The 21167-nt window shown below is 49.6% G+C and overlaps 2 long non-coding RNA genes across 2 annotated transcripts in view; both read left to right on the top strand.

Moving 5' to 3' along the window:
* LOC125728584 (uncharacterized) overlaps window positions 1-6298 on the top strand; it is a 44335-nt gene extending 38037 nt beyond the window's left edge. Inside the window, exons 2-3 of the long non-coding RNA XR_007389187.1 lie at window positions 5665-5775; window positions 6221-6298. This is a non-coding gene — a long non-coding RNA (uncharacterized LOC125728584). The remainder of the gene's footprint in view (window positions 1-5664; window positions 5776-6220) is intronic.
* The window catches only part of LOC125728583 (uncharacterized), a 79474-nt gene that overhangs the window by 44455 nt on the left and 13852 nt on the right, over window positions 1-21167 (top strand). The window lies entirely within an intron of this gene.

The following is a 21167-nucleotide window of genomic DNA, read 5'->3' as shown; positions in this document are numbered from 1 at the left end:
TTCTTATTCTGCCAAGGAACCTGGTTGTTCACCTCATTAGCAGAGGTTGTGATTTGTGTGTGTGTGGTACTTTACGGTGTTTATGTACCTTTTTCTTCTTTCTTTCAGCTAACAGCTTGAATGAGATTTTATTTCACTGTTACAGGTTTTCATTTCATTTCAAGCAGTATCCCCTTTCTATTGAGGTTAAAAGAGGATTATGGGCTGGAACAATATTAATATCTCTTCTGGGGAGCCAGTCCACATAAGGATACACATTCCATCTGCTGCAGTCACGATTCTCTTGAGTGCCAATTACATCGCGGGTCTTTTCCCTGATAGTCACCCAATAAGCCATAGACATCACATCACAAATTATACCACAGACCTACACAGCTGACTCTGATTGGCTGAAAGCTAGTTTGTGTTTGCTCACTTCTGTCACGAGATCCTGGCTGACCCCTTCGCATCAGACGTTTATCAGGCTGTCAGCGTGCAGGGATTGGGATGGTGGGCGCAGAGGGTTGGATTGTCCTGGCACTCGGGCAGACAGCCTCACTCTTCTGAAACTCGGACACTTCTCTGTGTTATGGAAACACACCTAATTCAATTAATGGAGAATTAGACGCCTACGGTGCTTCACATGCTCCTCAAATGCCAGGAAATCAGACCCTTAATCGTGTCCAGTTTGCACGTCTTTTTGAGCCTGTGTCATCTCTTATGATAAGTCATAGCGATCAGAACACAGGCCCGGAGTCCATCTTGATCCTCTGTGCTGTTTGTGCCAAGGATAAAGGCAATCTGGCCAAAATGCATGTGATTGGTCCGTGCCGCAGGCCAATCCCCTGTTGTAGTCTGAGGACAGGAACATTGCTGTGATCCTGCAGTTTCATGACCTTAACTGAAACGCCAGCACTGAACAATCGGCATGCCTTTACAGAACGTTTTTCCATTAAAAACATGTTTTAATCACAGCCCCCGAAGTAAGAATTAGATATGATGTTTAAAAAAACAATTAGCTTTTTGTTTATGCAAATAAGCACACAATGATACCAGCGTCTAACGCATAAGATGAGGTTGCCAGTGGAACTGATCGAGTAATTTTCTGCCTGTTAAAGCGTAACTTATCAGAATCAAAGGAGGAACTTTGCAGGTGCTCAGAGAAGCAGAGAGATGACTCTGAGGAAAGCCTCCGTTGGCCTGCCGAAGCCAGTCCCATAGGACTCTGAACACATTTCATCTCTTTATGCTGCAGTTCAGACCCTGAAATGCTGATAATCCCGCTGTTATTAGGAACTTCTCAAGGGTCACAGGGATACACAGTCGATGGAATCAGTGTAAGCATTCATATATATTTCCTTAGCTGTGTTAGTGCAGTCATAATTAGGCAGATTACAATAATTATCATTCTGTTTGCTTCAGTGATGTGATGTGTGCAGCTTAGTTGAATGTCTTAACTACCACTAGGTCTTAACTACCACTTAGTACTGGTAGATGCTTAGAAGACAGTTGTTGTGTTTTTGAACGTTTTACCCTTATTCTGTTTGCTTGGTACCAGATATTGAACATTTAGGCTAAACATAGACCCCCTGGCCCAAGGCCTCTCACGTGTCCTCATAGCTGTAATTGTAAATCCCACAGTCATCCAGCACAGGACTGTTAGGAGGCTTTGCCGTAGCCCAGGGAGTCTCCAGCAGGCACTGCCAATTTGATCTGCCCTGTTTGTCTGCTGGGATTGCATTGCTGTTTGTTTTAATTAGCAATCTGTTTGCCAAAGGCTTTTTCCGGAGACGGGAGTCCTTGTGCGGTCTTCTGTCATGCAGGGAGGACAGAAGAGAACTCTGTCTCTGGGGCTTTGAGGATCATCATGAGGACACAAGCCCCTCAACTGCTATTTGTGCATTGTAGACATGGGGCAGCTGCCTGAAATTATACCCGGGATCACTCTAGGCTGATTCGAAAGAAGACGTGGAGAAGGTTCGCAGTCACTTTCAATGCAGAGTTTTCCCAATGTCTTCCATCCCCTCCTCCTCCACTTTTATCTCCAGCTTTTTTTATCTTCCTCTGTGGTGATTGTCTGGCACACGGTAGACCCTCAGCTATTCCTTCAGACGTAGAAAGAGCCTTGGATGGAATTGTACCCCTACCCGCCCTTGCCTCTTTCTCTGCCTTGAGCCCTGCACTCATCCTGCGTCCCTTTTGTTAACTTCAGAAAGTTTGTTTACCTATCAGTCGCGTGCCTGATATCTCTTTCTCAAACAACTGTGAAGGGAAGCGAAGATGTGATCCACCTTGGCCTCTCTCTGAATCGTCCGCTTGAAGCACCGTTAGATGTAATATCTAATTCAATCACTTTTTTTCCCCCCAGAAAGCTTTTAGCCACATTTTAGCACACAAAAGATGTTGCTTTTTCCTTTGTAGCTTGAGCTTCTATTTAAGAAGGTAAGAAAAAAAAAATCAATAAACTGTTCTGGTTCTCAATCTTCCTGGGCCTGGAGTGAAGGAGTTTTTGGGGGGATGTTTTTGTCATTCATAAGCTTTGCTGACAAATCCTTGACATCATTTGCGGATTGTATCGATAACTTCTTCCTTTGCTGCAGAGGACAAATAGAAATCATTTATCTGTCTGCGCCGGGGGAGAAACCACCAGAGACAAAGGTCCTCCTGCCAACCGCCCATGACATTGGCAGCTGAAGGTATTAGCACAGCAGTTCAAGTTCAAAGGTCACAAGGGACAAGCTGGTTGTCACTGCTGTCTCACAGCCGCTCGAAAGGAAGGAAACAGCTGCCTATTTCCTGAGGCTGGGTACTGAGCCAGGATGGCGTGGACACTAGGGCCAGAGCACATCTTGGTGTTTGCTTACTTTTTCCATACACATCTTCCTGTAAGCACATTCCCTACTTTTATGAAGAGAAAAGTAAACTTACAGCATGTGTCCGTGCCGTATAGGCACGATATTCATAATAGGATGATTTGTTTATAAAATGAAATCGAGTGAAGTCTCATGGGACACGTTGCTGATCAAAAAAATCTCACACGATGTAAGAAAGAAGGCATGTGATGCTGGGCTTTACAGATGTTGGAAAAATAAAATATTTTTAGGTGCTCGGTGGTTAGCAGTTTTGCCTTGTACCTGCAGTGTTGGGGGTTTCAATTCCGCTCTTCGTGTGGAGTTTGCATATTCCACACATCACGTGGGGTTCTTCTACATTCCATAGACATGCAGTTCAGTTGATCAGTCTTTAGTATTTGGATGCGTGATGGACTGGCATTCTGTCTATGGTCTTGCTGGGGACGGGCTCTATGACCCAGACCTGAGTAAGTGGTTCGATGATGGATTACGTTGCCCCCCAGAAATGCTGGGCTTTTCGGCTTAAAGGTTCATGGATTGGAACTTGTTTTCAGCATGCTGGATCTTTGGAACCTCTGGTTTGAATGATGGGCAGGTTTTTTGGAATCACTTGGTCCGGCCACCCTCTCATAGCGTAGGCCGGAGATAGCAGGCACACTTGGAGGCCCGCGTTAATGGTGGTGGGTTTTTGGGAGCCAAGGCGGCTTTCATAGGCAGCACAAAAGGATAGAGGTTGGGGGGGGGCGTGGAGTGAGGAGGACGAGCTTTTCCTGCACAGTGTTTTTACAGTTGTGCGGTTTGTGAAGGAATGCAAATCTCTTAATCCACAGTTTTTAATAAAACAGCACGAGTGTGGCTAATGTCCCCGATCAGCTTCAGGTCCACCTCTGCACTTGTGTTGAACTTGGCTGCCGGTTCTGGGGCGAGGGAGTGAGCTGGGCTGCTGAAGACTGCACAGAAAACGGAGAAGAAGCTGGACACAGAACCAGTCCAGAACCAACCCTTAAAGAACCTGCCCCAGGGCCGGCTCTCTGGGCCCTTGTCCAGCCCTCGTGCAGCACGCTGAAGAGCCCGCATGTGCGAGACGGTGTTAATTGCAGCGGTGTCTGGGGCTGTGGTTTATTTTCGGAGTCTATTTGAGTGCCAGTGTGGGCTGCGTTGCTCGGGAGGCTGGATTAATAGGCTTCAGCCGTGCCGGGTCGCTCGAAAAGGTCACTGGTTTTGGGACGTCGTGGACCAACCTCAGCCGACTGAGCCTCATTCCCCCCCCTTTTCTCCCACATCCTTTCCCAGCGGCCACCAATGCAGGCGGCCTGTTAATAAGGAGCTCGTGAATGGCTTCGTTGTTTAAAGTGCAGAAACGCCTCCGACACGCAGGATGCTGGCAGCTCTATCAAAGGCCCCTGCTTAAAACCTCCCCCTTTCTCTCAGATTGGCCTTTGTGCTGGATGCGTGTCTGATTCCACATCGGAGTGCTTAATTTTCTTCTGTTCCAAGGTGATGTAGATGTGGAGCAGGCAGGAAGCACGTCGCATTTCCTGCAGCCTATCGAGTCATACCACCTGCTGTCTCCCACAAAAACCCAAGACGTACCTGTTGGCAGGTGCTTCGCCACGCATCTCGAAGGCTCCTACGTTTATTCCTCACGTGGCACAGTTAGCAACGTCCCCAGCCTTTCCAACAATATGCAACAGAGTGGGAGGAATTGCGGAATAACTGCACAGACTAACAAAGAAAGTACTAAACTTTATATAACACGCACACATCATAAGGTCGCCATTATAACTTGCGATCCTGGAAGTCCTGTTCATCATCGAAAGCAACTGCACCAGAAGTCTGGGCTGGCTGTGTGGAGAGCAGAAGACGCAGGGACACTACAGAGGCACTGAAGTCAGAAGTGGAGGCATAGTGAGGGAAAAAAGTGAGGAAAGTATGGGTGGAAAGAGGGTGCCGTAAAAAAGTGGCAGAAGCAAGGGCAGACACAGGTCAGAGGGATGCTCTTCAGGAGGAAAGAGCATCAGGGATACAAGCCCATTTCTCTGCTCATTGTTGTGTCTATCCTCCTGTGCATCCAACTTCATTTCCACTTCAATTTTTATCAACCTTCTGCTCGCCTCTCAAGGAGATAGGATACAAGCTCTGACACGAATTAGCCCCCAGATTGACTGTTACTGCAGTGCCCAGGGATGCTGGGTAAAGAAGCCTCCTGCTCCTCCCACCCCCCCCCCCCCACTCCACTTTTTCCCCCTCCCTCCCCTGCTCCTTCTCAGTCTCCTTCGCCTTGTTTTTCCCCCGGTGCCTCCTTGTCAGTCACCTGTCTATGCGACATCACCCTCCCCTTCAGCCTGACGGACAGGCGCCGGTGGGTTCTGACGAGTAATTTGCTCCGAATTTACAAAACGCGCGGCATCAAAGATGGCAGCCGGGTCGTGTGGAAGTGATTGCATTAAGAACGGAATGGAGAGGTCTATTTCCATTCATCACTGCTGCTGACAGACAGACCCTAGCTCATCTTTTTTTTTTTAATTTCGTTTTCCTGTTTTTTGAGATGCATTTTTGAGGGCATTTTTTGAGGCCTTACATTCTAGAACCCGCAGGAATCATTGCCCCAATCTCCAAATATGGTGCTCATCCAAACCCGGAGAATTCTAGCGTGGGGTCCTCTCACAGAGCCTTTTCAGCAAAACTAAGGCAGCCGCTCGCAACCTGCCGTGGAAACGAACCACACTGCCGTCTCTTCTTAAGCCAAAGTTATGCATCGAATGCTGGAAGGACCAGTGTCAGCAGTCATTGACTGTGCTGTTAATGAGAAGGTCTTGCACGTTTCTAATAGGAAAGAGCAGCAGCTGTTTGATGGGCAACAGGTGTGGGAGATGGAAGACATGGCCGTCATTGGAGCGGGAAGCTCTGCGAACAACCTCCTGCCTCTCGTATCGACTGAAAGGTGAGGGCTCATCTCTCCCTACCTAAGACGCATGATTCCTCACCAATATTATTGATCCACAGAAGGGAGCCTCATTATTTCAAGTCAACTCCAAGTGGACAAATGGGCTTTTGGGCTTTATTGCTGAGCAAAAGCATTTCCCTTCAGCATGCAGCTGTGCAAGCCAGTTCTGTAGCTCTTGTACTACTAAACCGTCCTTTTCAGCATTAATATATGTGGCTTATGTTCTTTAACTGTAAAAGCTAGCTGAAAAGCTATCCAGTAATGCTGAGGATTAGCGTAATGCATTTTAGCTACTTAAGCTAATGAACAGGAATGTTTCGTTTTGCAGCCTGCATTTCCGATTCTCTGCACCTTCTGTCTCTTGTGTTTCCATTTTACATAAACATGCAAACGACACATAAGATGTGGAAAAATCTCAAACAGTGTTAATATCTGCAAGCAGTCCCTGCCTCGCTGAGGAGAAGCATCTCTACGCATTGGCCAGAGGCATCATGTGATCCAGTGTCAAGTTCCATGAAGCAGGAACTGCATTTAGGTAATGCCGAGCATTTCTCATACTGGTTGGGTGCAGGAACTCTTGACCTCCTACAGCTCTGCCCTGTTCTAACCCCCTCCATCCTTCAGAAGCAGGCCTCAGCTGTTTTGGGGAATTTCCCTGGAGATCCAGTCAAAATTCGTCCGGTAGATGCAGCCCTTTCCAGCTGGGATCCCTAGAGTGCACCCCCCCGCCCCACCCCCCCCCCCCCCACCCCCCCCAAACTATCCGATATCCCACCCTTGGTTTGAGAACCAAACAGATTAAATGAAAACTCGACAGTCAGGAAAAAGAGCGGCAGCCATCCACACAGCAACGTGCACTCAATGTGGGCCAAGCAGATTCGGCCTTCATAAGGTTAATTCCCCGCCCCCCCCCCCCCCCCCTTCTTGCCAGCACCAGGTAAAGAATGACTTCTGCTTAACGATAAAATAATGAATGTCATTTTCAGCAAAAGAGGGGCGGGGTAGAGGGTGGGTGCTTTGGGGTTGGTGGCTGGGGGGGGAGTGCATTACTGTGCTGCTGAATGTGCCTGTGCCAGGGAGTAAATTTGAGTGAAGCAGTGCGATGTGACATCATTTACTCAGAAATCCCTAATTTGTCAGCATTAATATTTCAGCCCCAGTGCTGCCTGTCACCGAGTGCCAGAGAAGACTGATCAATCTATAAAACGGCTGCAGCTAATTTATTGAATATTTATGTGCAATGTCATGTGCAGGGCGAAGACAGAATTTATTTCGCTCCGCTCCGCTTTCTGGTTGAGAACTTTTCTAACTAATCTTGAGTTTTCCTTTTTTTTTTTTTGTTTGAGAAACGCGTAGCAATGGGATCACACGCCGGCCGCCACTAATGGGAGGCGCAGTGTCGTATTTCTGCCTGCGGAAGGCGTGTCCGCTCAGCCCAGGCTTTATTCACAGTCTGCTGCGGTGCCTCCCCACCCACACCGTGAATCACCATCCTGCGCCTGTGCTGTGTCTGGGTCCCAGTGATTCACTGATCTCCGTGGCGCTCTCGGAACTGTCCATTATAGTCGCTGAATTCCGGCCAAGTTCCTCTTAAAGCCGATTCTGTGTGTGCGAGGATTCATTCTTAACACGTGATTTTGAAATAAATCTGAAAACGTTTCGGCAATGTTGTTATTTTTGGCTAATGTATATTTAGCAGATACGATAATTCCGCCGTATGCTGTGTTTACATGAAGATGTGCCGCAAACGGACTCGCTGCTATGGATGCCTGCAGTTACATGGCTTTGTTCTTTAAGTAATTAACATATTGAATCTCTCCTCAGCACCTCAGCATGGTTCACTTACCGGCCGAGCCGGCTTGCCTGCCCTTCTCCGGTGAGGCTTGGCCGCTTGTCGGGGCAAGACCCCGACACCTCGCTATGGATTCCATGCTAGCCGGTGTCGTGGAGCTGCCTGTGGCCACCGGACGGTCCTTTTAGCCGGCCACGGGCTTCACAGTGCAGCGGGCAAATCCATTCCTCCTGCATGGCCCACGTTAGCCCCGCCAATACCCTCATTATACCGTCACTAATTACAAATTCTCAAGTCAGTGCCAGGCATTAAAATAAGACAGTGCGCCGAGCATATGGCATAATATCCTATTAATGAACACTCTAAATTCAAACTCAGGTCAGCTGCTCGTATCGTGTACGTGTCACCGCTCTAAAGGGGGAAAAAAGTGACCTTCTTTTAAAATGCACAGCCTGATTTGAAGGCACGGGTGCCTCGGGCAAGCTCATTGTTTTACTTGTTTAATTTTTTTCCAGCAATTATTGATATAATATTGTGATGGCAGAGAGCGGAGGGGGGATTTTTTAAGGGGGCAAAAATAGAGATATTCTCCCAATATAATTTGCCTGATGACTGCCTTCATCTCGTCCGGCCCCTGTCTCCGTGTCTCTCTCTGGGGGGAACGTGCTGCTATTTGCATCTCCTGTCACAACAATCTGAGAAACAGGTTCCCATCATTGTGCTCCCTCATTTGCGTGCAACATTTTAATGCGGACTGTCAAATGAAAGAGATAGATACCCCCCATCCCACCTCCCCCCTTTAAAAACCGAGGATGCAAATAGACACATTTAGTGTGTTTGCACTAATACATGTGCCGTTGCCAGCTCTCTCTTGAATCTCTTTTTTTTTTTTTTTCCTTCCCGAGTTAATGTGTGGAGATGACCCTGTCCAGTGTGACGGGAAGTGGGCGGAAGCGGGGAGGGGGGGTGGGGGGCACAGTCCGTCGTTAACGCCGTCATGCTGCGGGGCACTCACCTCAGGTCTGCAGCTAAAATCAGTGCAGTTAGCGTTGGCATCAGTTTGGCATGGATAAAACCGGACGTGAGCCCTTTAATCCGGGCTTAAAAGCACAGTTCAGTCTCAGCAGCGATGCCATGTTGTGATGCTTGTGCTTGCTTAAACGCTTGATCCTGTAGCCTAAATGAGCCCTACCAGATGATCATATCCCTGGATCCATGCCTAGGAGCCATCAGTCGGGGAGGTCCACACACTGTTTCCCCTGATGGGGGGGAGGCAGTAAGTTTGTGCTAGAGTCCACATCAGAAAGCTGCTTTGGGCCCCAGAGATCAGTTTGTGCAATGGTTTGTTCTAAAGACCCATTAATCCCCCCAGAACAGCTGTCTGGGATTAGGGCTTGGCTATGTGACGCAGGGGTGAGAGATGGTTGCAGGTGTGGATTCCCGCTATCACATGCTGGCGGATGTGTCTCCTACCCTGGGTATCAGCACCAGGACCACGGGGCTGCTAGGGTGACCAAGGGTGCTCAAGGGGACTGTTTGCAAGTTAGAGTTTACATCTGTTTTATTTGTTTATAATCTCATGTAGGGTGTTTTCCCTTCCCTGTGCCCTGTATTGCTTGGGATGGGTTCCAGGTCACATCATGACCTTCACCATATAAGCTGTAGATGGATGGATGGAAGAAACAGAATAAGGGGGGTGAACGGGGAAGAGCTGTGCTCTGAGAGTATATGGGGGGGGGGGGGGTTGAGAGAGGGGGCCGAGGGTGGTTTCAGTGAAGAGGAGCGTGATTAAAAAAAAAAAGGTCTCACTTGTCCTGAAGTAAGCTGAATTTATTGTGTGTGCCGGCCATGGAGGCCTGATAAAAACCGGCTCAATAAAAACAGCGCGACCTATGCAGTATGCAAATGAGCTGGAGCTGGGTGTGCGTGTCTGCCCATCACTCTTCATGCCGGTGCCCTTTATGTAGCCGTTGGCCTCACGTCTCGCCTGATAAGGGGACGGGGAGGCGTGCTCTTGGAAGGCCAGCCGGGGCGGCTTGGGGGATTAACCTCAGCTCAAGGTGAGGTGGATTCGATGCCCGCACCGGCTAGTGGGGGGGTGGCATCCCTGGTTTTTTTCCTGGTCCAGCTTAGTGGGTCACCTGGCCTCAGTGGTGTCACCTGTTTTTCTGCCTCCTAGCAGAGCCTTGCTGCTGCTTCGCCAATAGGAGCACATGTGGGGCAATGGGGAAAACTAACCCCCCCACTGTACACCCACAAACCATTCAAGGCCAGCAGGGGGCTGTCTTCCACCTTTCAATTGATTTGTTAATTGCTTAATCAAGCGGGCAATTATTAATTTGCATTTTGACTATGTTTTGAATATGTATAAAAATGATGATGCCCAACCTTTTATCAACCTTCTCTCTGAGATTTGACTTTAAAGTATCGCCGACGAACTGCGGGATCACCAACACCCACGTATCACGTGTGGCAGCATCACCAGGACCCTGCGCACGACATGGTAACGGATCACTGACCCCCCCCATCAACACAGGTCCCGGCTCACTGGCGCGTCCACAGTGTAACGGGTCCGAGATCACGACACCCACACAATCGGAATGCCCTCCTAATGTTGTAAGCGTCAGTTTGCTGATGGCATGGGGCCCACGTAGGTTGGTGTTATGTGTCAGAGAGAGGAGGACAGGATGCCAGCTTCAGGCAAGAGGGAAGAACGCAAAAAAAAAAGGGGGGGTGCAAGTGGGAGACGAGGAGAAGGGGGGATTAAGAATGGAGGCAGCAGAGAGAGGCAGAAATAAAGGCAGGCAGAGCGAGAGAGAGTAAGAGAGAGAGAGCAGAGAAATGCTGGCTGACTCTGGCACTTGCTCCTGGCACGCAGGTTTGCCAAGTTGTAGGATTACCTTGGAGCCTGAGGGTTTCGACATGAAAAGACCGTTATCGGCTAGAGAGCCCAGCGGAAAGCTGCGGTGGGGGCTGGCGTCGTCGTGGCAATGGAGTGGGGAGAATTCGAGATGAATAGGAGAACATAAGGAAGAGAGAGACAAAAAGAGAGGTGGGGAGAGAGGGAGGGGAAGCAGGCAAGCGGTCCGCAGACATCAGCCAAGCTGCAGAGACAAAGAGGATGGGAACGATGCCTGTAAGCGGTTAGGGGTTAACACAGAGTCCACCGAATGATTGACAGAACTACACCCAGAGACCACTGGCTGACTAACAGAAACAAGACACAGACTACAGACTAGCCAACAGAACCAGTGCAGACAGACTGACCAACAGAACGAGACACAGACTGACAAATAGAACCAGATGCACCGACTACACAGTGACCAACAGAACCATGCACACCTACTACAGACTGACCAACAGAATGAGACACAGACTGACCAACAGAACCAGAGGACATAGAGTACAGACCGACCAACAGTAACCACACACACAGTCTACAGACACCAACAGAACCACACACCCATAATCCACAGACTGATCATCAAAAATCACACGCACCATCAGACTGACCAGCAGAAAGACCTAGACACACTACAGACTGACCCACAGCACCATACACATACATACCTCTTCATAGACAGTTCATAGACCAGCCAATATACAAGCACACACTCAATATATTGACCAATAAACAAGATTGTGTAGGATGTACATGGCACACAACAGACTTTTTCCCCTCATTTAATGGATAATGTCATGATTGTTTTGCGGTTAGGTTAATGGCAACGGATGGGGCAATGTTTATTTTGGTAGCAGAAAGCTAAGCCATTACTGCCCTCTCCTGCAATGAAGTTTAAGGCTATGAACACTTCAGTGAATTATGGAAGGAGGCCGGAGGTGTGCCTGTGCGCGCGGCACATACGGGTGGCCCCCGCCTGGCCCCACAGCACGGGCCGGCGGGCACGGCCTCGCTCCGCCAGGCTGCAAGCTCAGCTGCCGCTCCAGGAGCACATGGTCAAGTGGTCAACAAATGGAAATGGAAAATTGCTGCTGCTCAACGGGGCCGCTGAAGTGCGTGGTGCGTGAGGATGAGCGGGTGGGTCACGCTCGCCGCCCCCTCCACCCCGCTTATTGACATTATTGAACAAGCTAACCATCATTTCTGCAGATTTCGTGTTATTTATGCCTATGTATGTCTAGCTATATCTCTCCAAGTGTGCCTACTTTTTGGCCATAAATATTACAGGCGCTCTTGTTTTTGTTTATACCAAAGCCACCCTCTTCTGTTGAGTGGACCCTCATTTTATTCATATTTACATCCCAGAGATGATTGAAATATTTTCTGTGTTTTTCACATGCAAAAATTAGGAGGATTTGGACCTTCAGGATGCACAGTACCGGGTCGGAGCAGATGCGTAGGCCATTCCAGACCTTTCAGCCACCCTTTTTTTTTTTTTGTCTCAGCCCTTCTGACAAATGATTATTCTAAACATATTTGCAATTTTTGTCCTTTATTTCTTTTGGGGAGGGGGGGGTTGATTCCTACCAAGAGTAAATCCTGGAATCACCCCAGTACAACCTATACACCCGAAAAACGTGGTTCTGGGGGATACAGAGATGCTGCTATTGGTTATGCTACTGGTAAGAAGGGTTAACTGGTTGTGGTTACAACGTGCCTCACAGCGGGTCACTAATGGCATCCTTCGTCCGTAGGGTTCCACTGAATGGACGACAAGATGCCATTGGGAGAAAGGCCTGTGCAGAATATTAGCATGGAGGCACAGAGGCCTGCAATGTAACTGAGACAATGAAGAGCTACTGGTTCCCTCCCCTAGCAATTAATATCACATCTAAGACCCAATCTGGGCAGCCATTCCTGCAAATTAATTGCCGCTCAATCCCACTGAGTCGCTGGGATTAAATAGGATTCCGGTTGTCCCACAGTTCCACGGCCGTTTATCGGGATTGTCTGAACCCGCACGCTGGAAGCGCCATGTGTGGTGCCTTTGGGTTTTAACCGGGCCAGGTAGGTTGCAGGGGCGTGACGCCTTCAATAGCTGACCTGCAGGAATGCAGCCGGTGTTATCCACTGGCCATGTCTCTCTGGGGGGGGGGGGGGACGTCGAGGAGGATAGGGCAGCCGGGTCGGAGGGAGGGAGGTGAGGTTGCTGCAAGTGGGCGCAAAAAGCCCTGGTGTCAGCATCTCTTTCCAGGGGCCCTGGGAAGGTGCCCCTCTGTACGGGGCATTGAGCCTGCCAGCCTGCCTGTCAGCACCACCACCCCCCCCAAGCAAGGCACCTGCCTGTAGTCCTCACCCATCACCCAGTAGCCATGATTTAGACACCAAGCTGAAATAAATCACCCTCTCTAGGAAATACTACGGCGTCTCTTCCCTACCAATTCACCGGGTATAATACCAGGTTTCTTATTTTTTCCCTTTCGGCCCAATCTTCCTTCTTCCTTTAAATGCCCCTCATAAATAAAATTATTTATAAATGTATAACATGCAGTATTTAGGGCTATCAATCCCCCTGAAAGGGTCGCCATTCACGCCGGCGTGCGTCGCTGCCGTTAGGGTGACTTATGTGGAACATGTGTTGAATTTCCAAGATAAAGGGTTAGAACCGGATCGCTCCAGACGCCATTTGATCTGACTGCAATGACTGTTTTGACAGACAGAGGGAACCATTTCCCCCCCCCCCCACCACTCCCTCGGCTTGTTTTCGTTATGACAGATTGGGCGGTAAATGGAGTGCGTGCGTGCGTCTCCCTTAAAACTGTGTTGCGACAAATGCAGCAGTTCGGTCGGCCCGCGAGCCCTGTGGAAGCGGGCAGCGCCACGGTAATGGCGCTGATCACGCCTCAGATAGATTTTATGGAAACGCCTGATAAAAGGACCTGGGAATTAAGTATTAAACAAACAGTGGCTCTTTAACAAAGGAAAGATGTCCCGTCAAAAGTGTGACTTCCATCTCCCCCGCATTACACACCAACTGAAACTGTCCGGCGACTAAGCAAGAGCAGTAAATCCTTTGCACCTTCCTGTCTTTGTGTCTGCCATTGTAGCTCTGTCTCCATTCCTCTATCACGCCTCAGTGTTTCAGAGAAAGGGAAGCGTTGTCGCAGGTGCATTGCAGCCATGCACCTTTGTGCGTGCGTGACGGTGTGTGTGTTTACTGCGTGTGGTCACTTGTGTGAGGGAGGAGGGGGTAGCTTAACGTAGCTTATGGATGAGTGCAGCTACACTTCTTTCTCTCTATCTCTCCCCTCTCCCTCTGCCATCATTAGAGACTCGATCCTCCTGTGGGGAAACAAACTTTATAAAATCCTCCATAACCCGCCAAGCGGAACCTATTTTCCTCCCGATGCAATTAGCATGCAGCAACATTTACAATAATATGATTACAGCCACTTTGGCAAAGTCGGGGGGAAGAAGGAATATTAGGTATCAGCGAGGGGTTGATCGTAATGGTCGTATTTTCGAGAGACTTGCATTTTCTTTGAGCAAATTAAAGCGCTACTAAATTCTCTTATGCAGTAAAAACCAATGCAGTGGAACCATGATAACAAACATGGGCAACCAGTCTCTCCTCTCTCCTGTTTTTTATTTGGCTCCTGCTTTTTCCCTCTCTTACATACTCCAATTAATTAAGCCTTTCACGGGCATGTATTAGGAACATTAGCAAGTCATAAAATTACCACGAGTCTCTAAATTATGTGCAGGCCCTTAGCAATTTGTTTGTAATTCCTTTTTTGAAGACAATGACACTGCGGGGTCCAATACTCTTCATAGCAAGCCCATTGCTTCACCCTGCCCGCTGCCGCTCGACCAGCTCTCCAGGATGAGATCTCAGCTGCTGAGCCTTTGCCGGGGCATTCTGGGAGATCCCCTTGGCGCCTCGCTCGCAGCTGCACCTTAACTGCGCCCCTCCCGTCTGTAGCTGTGCGACGCGCCACATGGATTAACACTCTCCGCTCGCTCTGTCGGAGAAACACACACTGTGGCACTGTGTTTTTGGTGTAGTGGAGCTCGGATGGGAACTTGCGGCAGAGGCGGGTGGGGCTGGTGCGGGGCTCCCCTGGGGCCCAAACCGCGGGGACAGGGATGAATGGGGAGTGCCTTTGTGTGCCGCGCGGCAGGGAAAGGTTAAAGGCGTTAGTGCGGCATAGAGTACGGCAATCCCCAGAATGCGTGTAGCACGAGGACCTAATCATCAGACCTATCAGCTGCGCAAGGCCTGACCCTGTAATAACATATTGCATTGTTTCTGTTTACTGCCTCCAAGAGAAGAGAGAAAAAAAAGGGCCGGCGATATCGATTTGCGTCCCCACATATAGAAACCAGATATTGATTTCCTTTCTTTTTTTAAAAATAAGAAAAAAAAAGCGCATTGTTCAATGGGAGAAGATTTCTTTTGGGATTTCACTGGAGAGGAGCCGGGACGAGCATCCCGTGTGGTGCCTTCTCAGGGCTCAGGTTTCTCTGCCAGCAGGTAATTGAATTTAGTGGCCTGACCCACGCATGAGATATCTGAGTTTGGAGGAAGGAGGCATGTGGCTGGGGCATGCGTTAGGTTTCGGGGTGGTGGTGTGTGTGTGTGTGTGGGGGGGGCGTTCACCATACCCCCCCCAGTAATGCGTCTGTGCAGCACAAAACATGCAAGTAAACTGCGATGTCGCAGGTCGGCCCTGAAACGGTTCTAAAGCATAAGTAATGGTAGGCCACCGATGTGGCCGCGGAGGAATCCCACGGTCACATCACTGATTAGAGACCGTGTTTTTCATTCGGGGGGCATGCTCCCTCCGACTGCTGGAGCCCGGAGGCAGGTGGGCATCCATGGAGAGGGTAGCTTAGCAACCAGAAGATGGAGCCTGGGTACCTGTGCAGGGGGCACATCAGAGGGATGTGGAGGACTGAGTCACTCTCCCAGTGCACACCCAGTGTGATGGCGGGTGTGAGTCGGATAGGCAGCCAGTGGTGAGAGGACCGGCCTTTGCATGTTGACTAGGACCACTGCCTGAGACCTACCAGTGACTGCTATATGCACTAGCAGGCCTTGTAATCGATCTTCCCCCTGCCAGCCCGTCCCACCTTGCTCCCACCTCTCCAGGATGCATGTTACATGTTTAGGCTTGCCAGCAGTGGGCTGGCCTCAGAGGAGAAGATCACAGCAGGGGTGTAGTGAGCTTTGGGGTTGGGGGGGGGGGGGGGTTGCAGAAGCGATGTTATCCTCCACATCTCCTGGAGCTGTATCAGTATCAGAGCACAGCACGGAGAGAGACACAGGGGGCACCGATGCAATCTGCACTCAGTGATTCAGTGGTGGAAGGCAGGGGGGGCCCAGTGGGACAGATACTCCGAGCGCTGGTGTGGGGGTGTTTTGGCCGTGTGGATAATAACTACTGCTGTCAGGTGCTCGTAGCATTGGTTTTTGATTGCTTGGGGGGGGGAGGGGGGGACAAAAAAAATCTGCTTAATTTCTTCTATGGCTTAAAATATACTTACATACATAATAATCTCCTCAGTCCTAGAGCTGAACGTTGTAGTGAAAGAGTTCAGGTTGTTTGTGCACCTGGGGAATCCGCCCCCTCCCCAGTCGCAGGTCCTGTTCTCTACACACTGCCTACGCCCTGTACTCTGTGCTGGGTGCCGCCCGGGGCCCTGCCGCGTGGGACCTTCCGGGCCGCCTTTGGCCGTTCACACGGCAGTGATTTGTTACCCTGAGGTCAACCCTGGTTACAGCTTCCGTGAGCCACCTCATTTCCCATCCATCCCTCTGCGCTGTTCCGTGACCCGCTCCCATTTCCTCCCGGTGTGGGAATGACTCGGAGTACAGTCTCTGGTGCCCTGCCTCCGGTTCTGCTGCCGCCAAGGCCCTGACCTGTTCCTGAGCCTGGCTTCTCTGGGCCGGGCCTTTGTGGTACATGTGCTGTGGTCTCAGAGGAACCAGATTTGCCAGCTCTATACTGTACTACCCCTTAAATTCTAACCTTTATGTCTGTTTTATATGTAGAATGGACTCTAAAGAACAGTTCAGTGTATAGCAGTCCACTGTCCAATGAAAACCATGTATCTCCACTTCTTGAGTGTAGATGGAATATGCCCCTTCTCCTCTGTCTGCGAATTGCGTTTGACATCTAATTGGCCAAGGAAAGATGTTTTTATTGAGTCATCCATTTAAACTAGCTTTTATGTTTATACTAGTTAACATTTGTTTTCATGACGCTATGTTTGTATGATTACTTTATATCACTTATTTTAACTTGACTTTGATAGCTGGACAACTAGCCAACTCAACATCGTTGTTGTAAATGGACACATAGGTCCATTTAAAATCTCAAATTATTCACTGTTGCCTGTGTGAACATAGGATTGATTTGAGGTGCTAATGACGTGTTTCGTTTGCTTTGTTTTAGGCCTATGTTAGAAAGCAGTGTCTAAGAAAACATTGAAGTGATGGACTGTTTGGAGTTGTGTGTTTTTCACCGGGCCGCGACAGTATAAAAGACTGAGTGAGTATAGCTAAAACAGAATTGTCAATTTAAAAACATGTAAAGTAGAATATTACACTTTATTGTTTTGTAGATGCTTTTATCCAAAGTGACATGATTTTTTTTGAGAAAGCGGGGTAAGAAGTCCCTGGAGTGACCTGGATTAAGGGCCTCGCTCAGGAGCACAATGGGTGAATCCTTTTGCTGGCCCCAGTATTTGAACCAGCAACCTTCTGCTCATAGACACAACACGACCGATCCACACGTCTTCAATTCTGCCCTTCAACTGATGGGTTCCAAAATGCATTAATACCTAATGATTTAATGACTTTAATTTAATGAAGTTAATAATGGCTTTGTGTGTCCATCAACATATGATGCTATTTAATCAGAGGAGGCCCAGTGGAATAATGTCCAGCAGGTAAAAATATCCTGTTCTGTCCAGTTGAACGGGGTGTGGGGTGGGGGGTGGGGGGAGAGGGAGGTTGGCCAGGTAACCAGTGAAACTTCAGGTAAAGAGAGTTGAGTACCAGCTCCTCTTGTTATACGCCAGTGGAGGAGAGGAGCACCTGCCCCCCCCCCCCATCTGTATTCAATCTCAGTATCAGTCACTGTGCTCTGCCAGTGTCCCCCCAGAGCTGTTTCAAGGCCCCTTTCAGCACAGAGCAGTTTGCAAGCTGTCGGACAGTAAACTGTTATTTCACTGTACAGACACACAAACACATGTGCAGGGAGAAATCCACCCACACGTGCTGGATGCTGGGAAAAGCAAATTGACTGAGCAAATGGCAATATTACCACACGGTGGGGGGAGAAGTGTGGTATTCGGCAAACAAAGCAGTACAGCCGCCAGTGGCTGCTATGGATGGGGGCAGGTACCCTAACCCAAGGGGTGGTGCCGAGGGGGCTGTCCATTAACATTAGCCATGTATTTAAATAAAAACACAAACATGGATGTGGGATCTGAGTAGTTTTGGTAAAACACTGGTCAACTGAGGCCCTGTATGGGAGCGGATTGGGAAGTCCATGGGTTGGATTGATTGAATGGGACTGGTTTTGTTTGGGACAGGAGCATGTCTGGGTCATGGGGGGGACACGATGCAGCCCCTGCCCCCGAGAGCAAGTCTCTGTCTCTTTAAAACGCGAGAGGCGACAAGGCCAAGTGTGGATGTCAATGACACAGAAAACCATTTGCCGGCTAAGAAGGGGAGGGCAAGCCGAAGTCAGCGCTGATTATGATATAATTCTGCCTTCCACAGTTTCATAAAGCCGCCCCGCGCTGGCCCGCACGCACGCGGGGGCCGGCCCGGGCCGCGCAATGTGTATTAGAAAGTCCTCAATTTCACACATGCTTACTCTTGAGTGAGTTTCGCATAAAGGGATTAGGAGGGGAGGAAGTGCCAGGGAAATGGATGTTAGACATCCTGTTTAATGGACTGGCGGGTCCAGGCTTGCTGTCCTTTCTGTTTCCAGCTGCCCGCTCGTCTCTGCTCCGGTGCACCGGCACTCTAATCCATACTGGCCGCTCACGGTGCGGGAGCCCCGGACCCGCGGAACTCACCAAATCCTGTGTGAGCCCAGCCTGCCCGCCGGCAAGGCCCTGTGCTCTGCCCCTGCACTCCAGGCATCATTTCTGAAAATTATCCATTCTGTTTTTTTTTTCATTCCTTTGCCTCAAGGTGGCCGATCTCGGGTTCCGGAGGTTATCTTTCACAAAGGCATTTCTGCCCCCACCCCAGAACCCAGCCCAGATTAATGCGACCACCCTCCCCCCCCCCCCTTAAACAAATAAACAAACAAATGAAAGTGAGAAGACCTGAGTGGCCAAATTAGCAAAAGCGCTTTGAACAAATAAAGGTGCAAGGCGGCCAGCGGGCGCCATGACGAATGTGTTTGGAGCTGATAAACACCCCGGTGCTCCCTAACGCCCCCTTCTCTGCTGGCTGCCTCTGCCGTGGCCCGGGGCCCGTTTGTCCTGGGAAAGGTCTGAGTAGAATCCATTGAGGGGGGGGCTGGATGGCGGTGATCACTGTTGATCACCCTCCTTTGTCCGTGTCACACGCCATGTCCTCCCTACCTCACCTCAGTGCTAACCCCCCCACCCCACCTCCTTTGCACGCACCAACCCCCCCCCAGCCACCAGCCTCCTCCCCAGGCAGCCTTCTTTCTTTTTTCTCTCGCTTTCTATTTCTGTCTCACTCACCCCCACCCCCCCCCCCTTCCTGCCATTTCCCCGCTCGGCCTCGGCTCCCTGGCACAGGGAGGGTCGGCAACAGCCACCTCATTCCTGCCGTCTGGGGCAGGTTGAGCCACCTGAGTTCCCCTTCCAGGTCAGTCTCGGGAGCCACGGGCACTAGAAGAAGCAGGCCGGGCAGCTATGTGGGGAAGGGGGGGCCTCTTGGACCTGCTGGCCCCTGCCTAGGCGGCGCTGATGCCTGTCCCCAGCCACCCTAGACATTGCATTCTGTCCGACAGGTCGCCCGGGTGGGCCGTGTGCCTCGCCACTTGGACGGTTTCAGTGAAGCTGGGCAGACAGAGTGCAAAGGACCGTTTGGGCCCCAGTCCAGTCTGCCGTACCAGCAGACACACAAGCTGGACATCTTGAATGGTAGCATCGAGCATGTGCGTACCACCGGTGACGGGAGGCAGCGAGAGATAAGACCCCACTCTGATTGTGTGGTCCTTTATCCGCAACTGCGATAGGCATCTTGTACACATCGGGGAGGGTCCTTTATGCATTTCACGCCACCCGAAGGCCCCATGCACGGCTGTTACCGTGATCTTCGGGGCCCAGCGCCACATGCTTGGGCTCTGCGCATTCAGGCTGTCCCAGAATCACAACTGCGTCGCTATACTCATGAAGATACAAGTCGGGGTCTCCATTGGCCCGAAATAGATTCCATTAACAAAACAATCATCTATATTTAATTATGGCTTTAATAATTGTCAATGAGCACTGGTTAACTTTTAATAAGTACTGTCCTTAAAAGATTAATTTACATGTTAAGTAATTATAGTTTTACTATTAAATTCCCTAATATGGGATTTTACCAGTCATTTTTAAACAATTTGTACAGTATTTTAAGTAACTGTCTTCCAATTCGGTTATTAATTTCCCTTTAATCAGATAATTGGTCACTTAATTAAAAATCTGTTAACTTCAGAAATGCCAATTAAGGTTGTGCGAACGGTTCCTGAAAAGTTTATGGCTGATGGACGGATGGAAGTGGCCCAGCGTGGACGGCCTGGCCTTGGAACTCCCCAAGACGAGGCCCGTGACATCAACATGAGCCTGACGCAAGATTAGATACAGCCAGATAAGATAAGGCAACCCATATAAGTGATTTCCATGCAGCTGTGTGCAGTATTCAATTTAGATGCTGTGATATGCATAAATTAAGTTTTGCCAGGGAAGATAATTGTAAAGTACATAGAGTGTAACTATTTTTGGATAAATTCCATGTATGACATGCATTATATCAGATGAGCTTATTACAGAATAGCTGTGTGAAACATTCGATAAAACGCAGCTATTGTTTGGCTGTGGGAGCCTCACGGATGTTACCAATAGTGATATTGATTCAGTAATTCAGTGAATCATTCAGGACCTGCTGAGTCCTCTTGAATGAGGACACCCTGCAACCTAGGATAGTACGTCTTCAGGCACCCATTCATGGATGTGACGGCTATTAGCATGGGCCGATGGGTACCTCTGTGTGACACAGCCTGCCTTTGCTGTTGTGTCGCCCAAACCGGAGTCAGTCCTGCGTGTCAGTGAGAGGGACGTGATGGAGAAACGGAGAGGGCACGTCCGCCATATTGGCGAACCTCGCCACATGCCGCAGATCTGATGAAGAATTCCAGCTGCCAGGCTGGCTGTGCGTCTTAGACGGTGTGAATTTTTCATCCTGTAATGTGTGCACGGGTCATTAATTGCAGGTTGCCATAGGTCCACTGGGCTTGTCATTTGGGTAGAGCGCATCTATACATCTGCTTCCTGCACCCCAACCCTACTGTGCATCACCCATAGCCTTCGGTGGCTGGTGTTGTCTGGGATCCCCTCAAGAACAGACTGACCCATTTTTCCTCTAAAACAGATGGTTTTCCTCCAAGTCACTTTGTTTTGTTTCTTTCCTGTTGTGAACTGGATGCGTAACTTTTA

Source organism: Brienomyrus brachyistius, unplaced genomic scaffold (genome assembly GCF_023856365.1).
Source record: "Brienomyrus brachyistius isolate T26 unplaced genomic scaffold, BBRACH_0.4 scaffold337, whole genome shotgun sequence".
Classification (NCBI taxonomy): Eukaryota; Metazoa; Chordata; class Actinopteri; order Osteoglossiformes; family Mormyridae; genus Brienomyrus; species Brienomyrus brachyistius.
The sequence above is the reverse complement of the archived record's forward strand: the minus strand, read 5'-3'. Positions and strand labels throughout refer to the sequence as shown.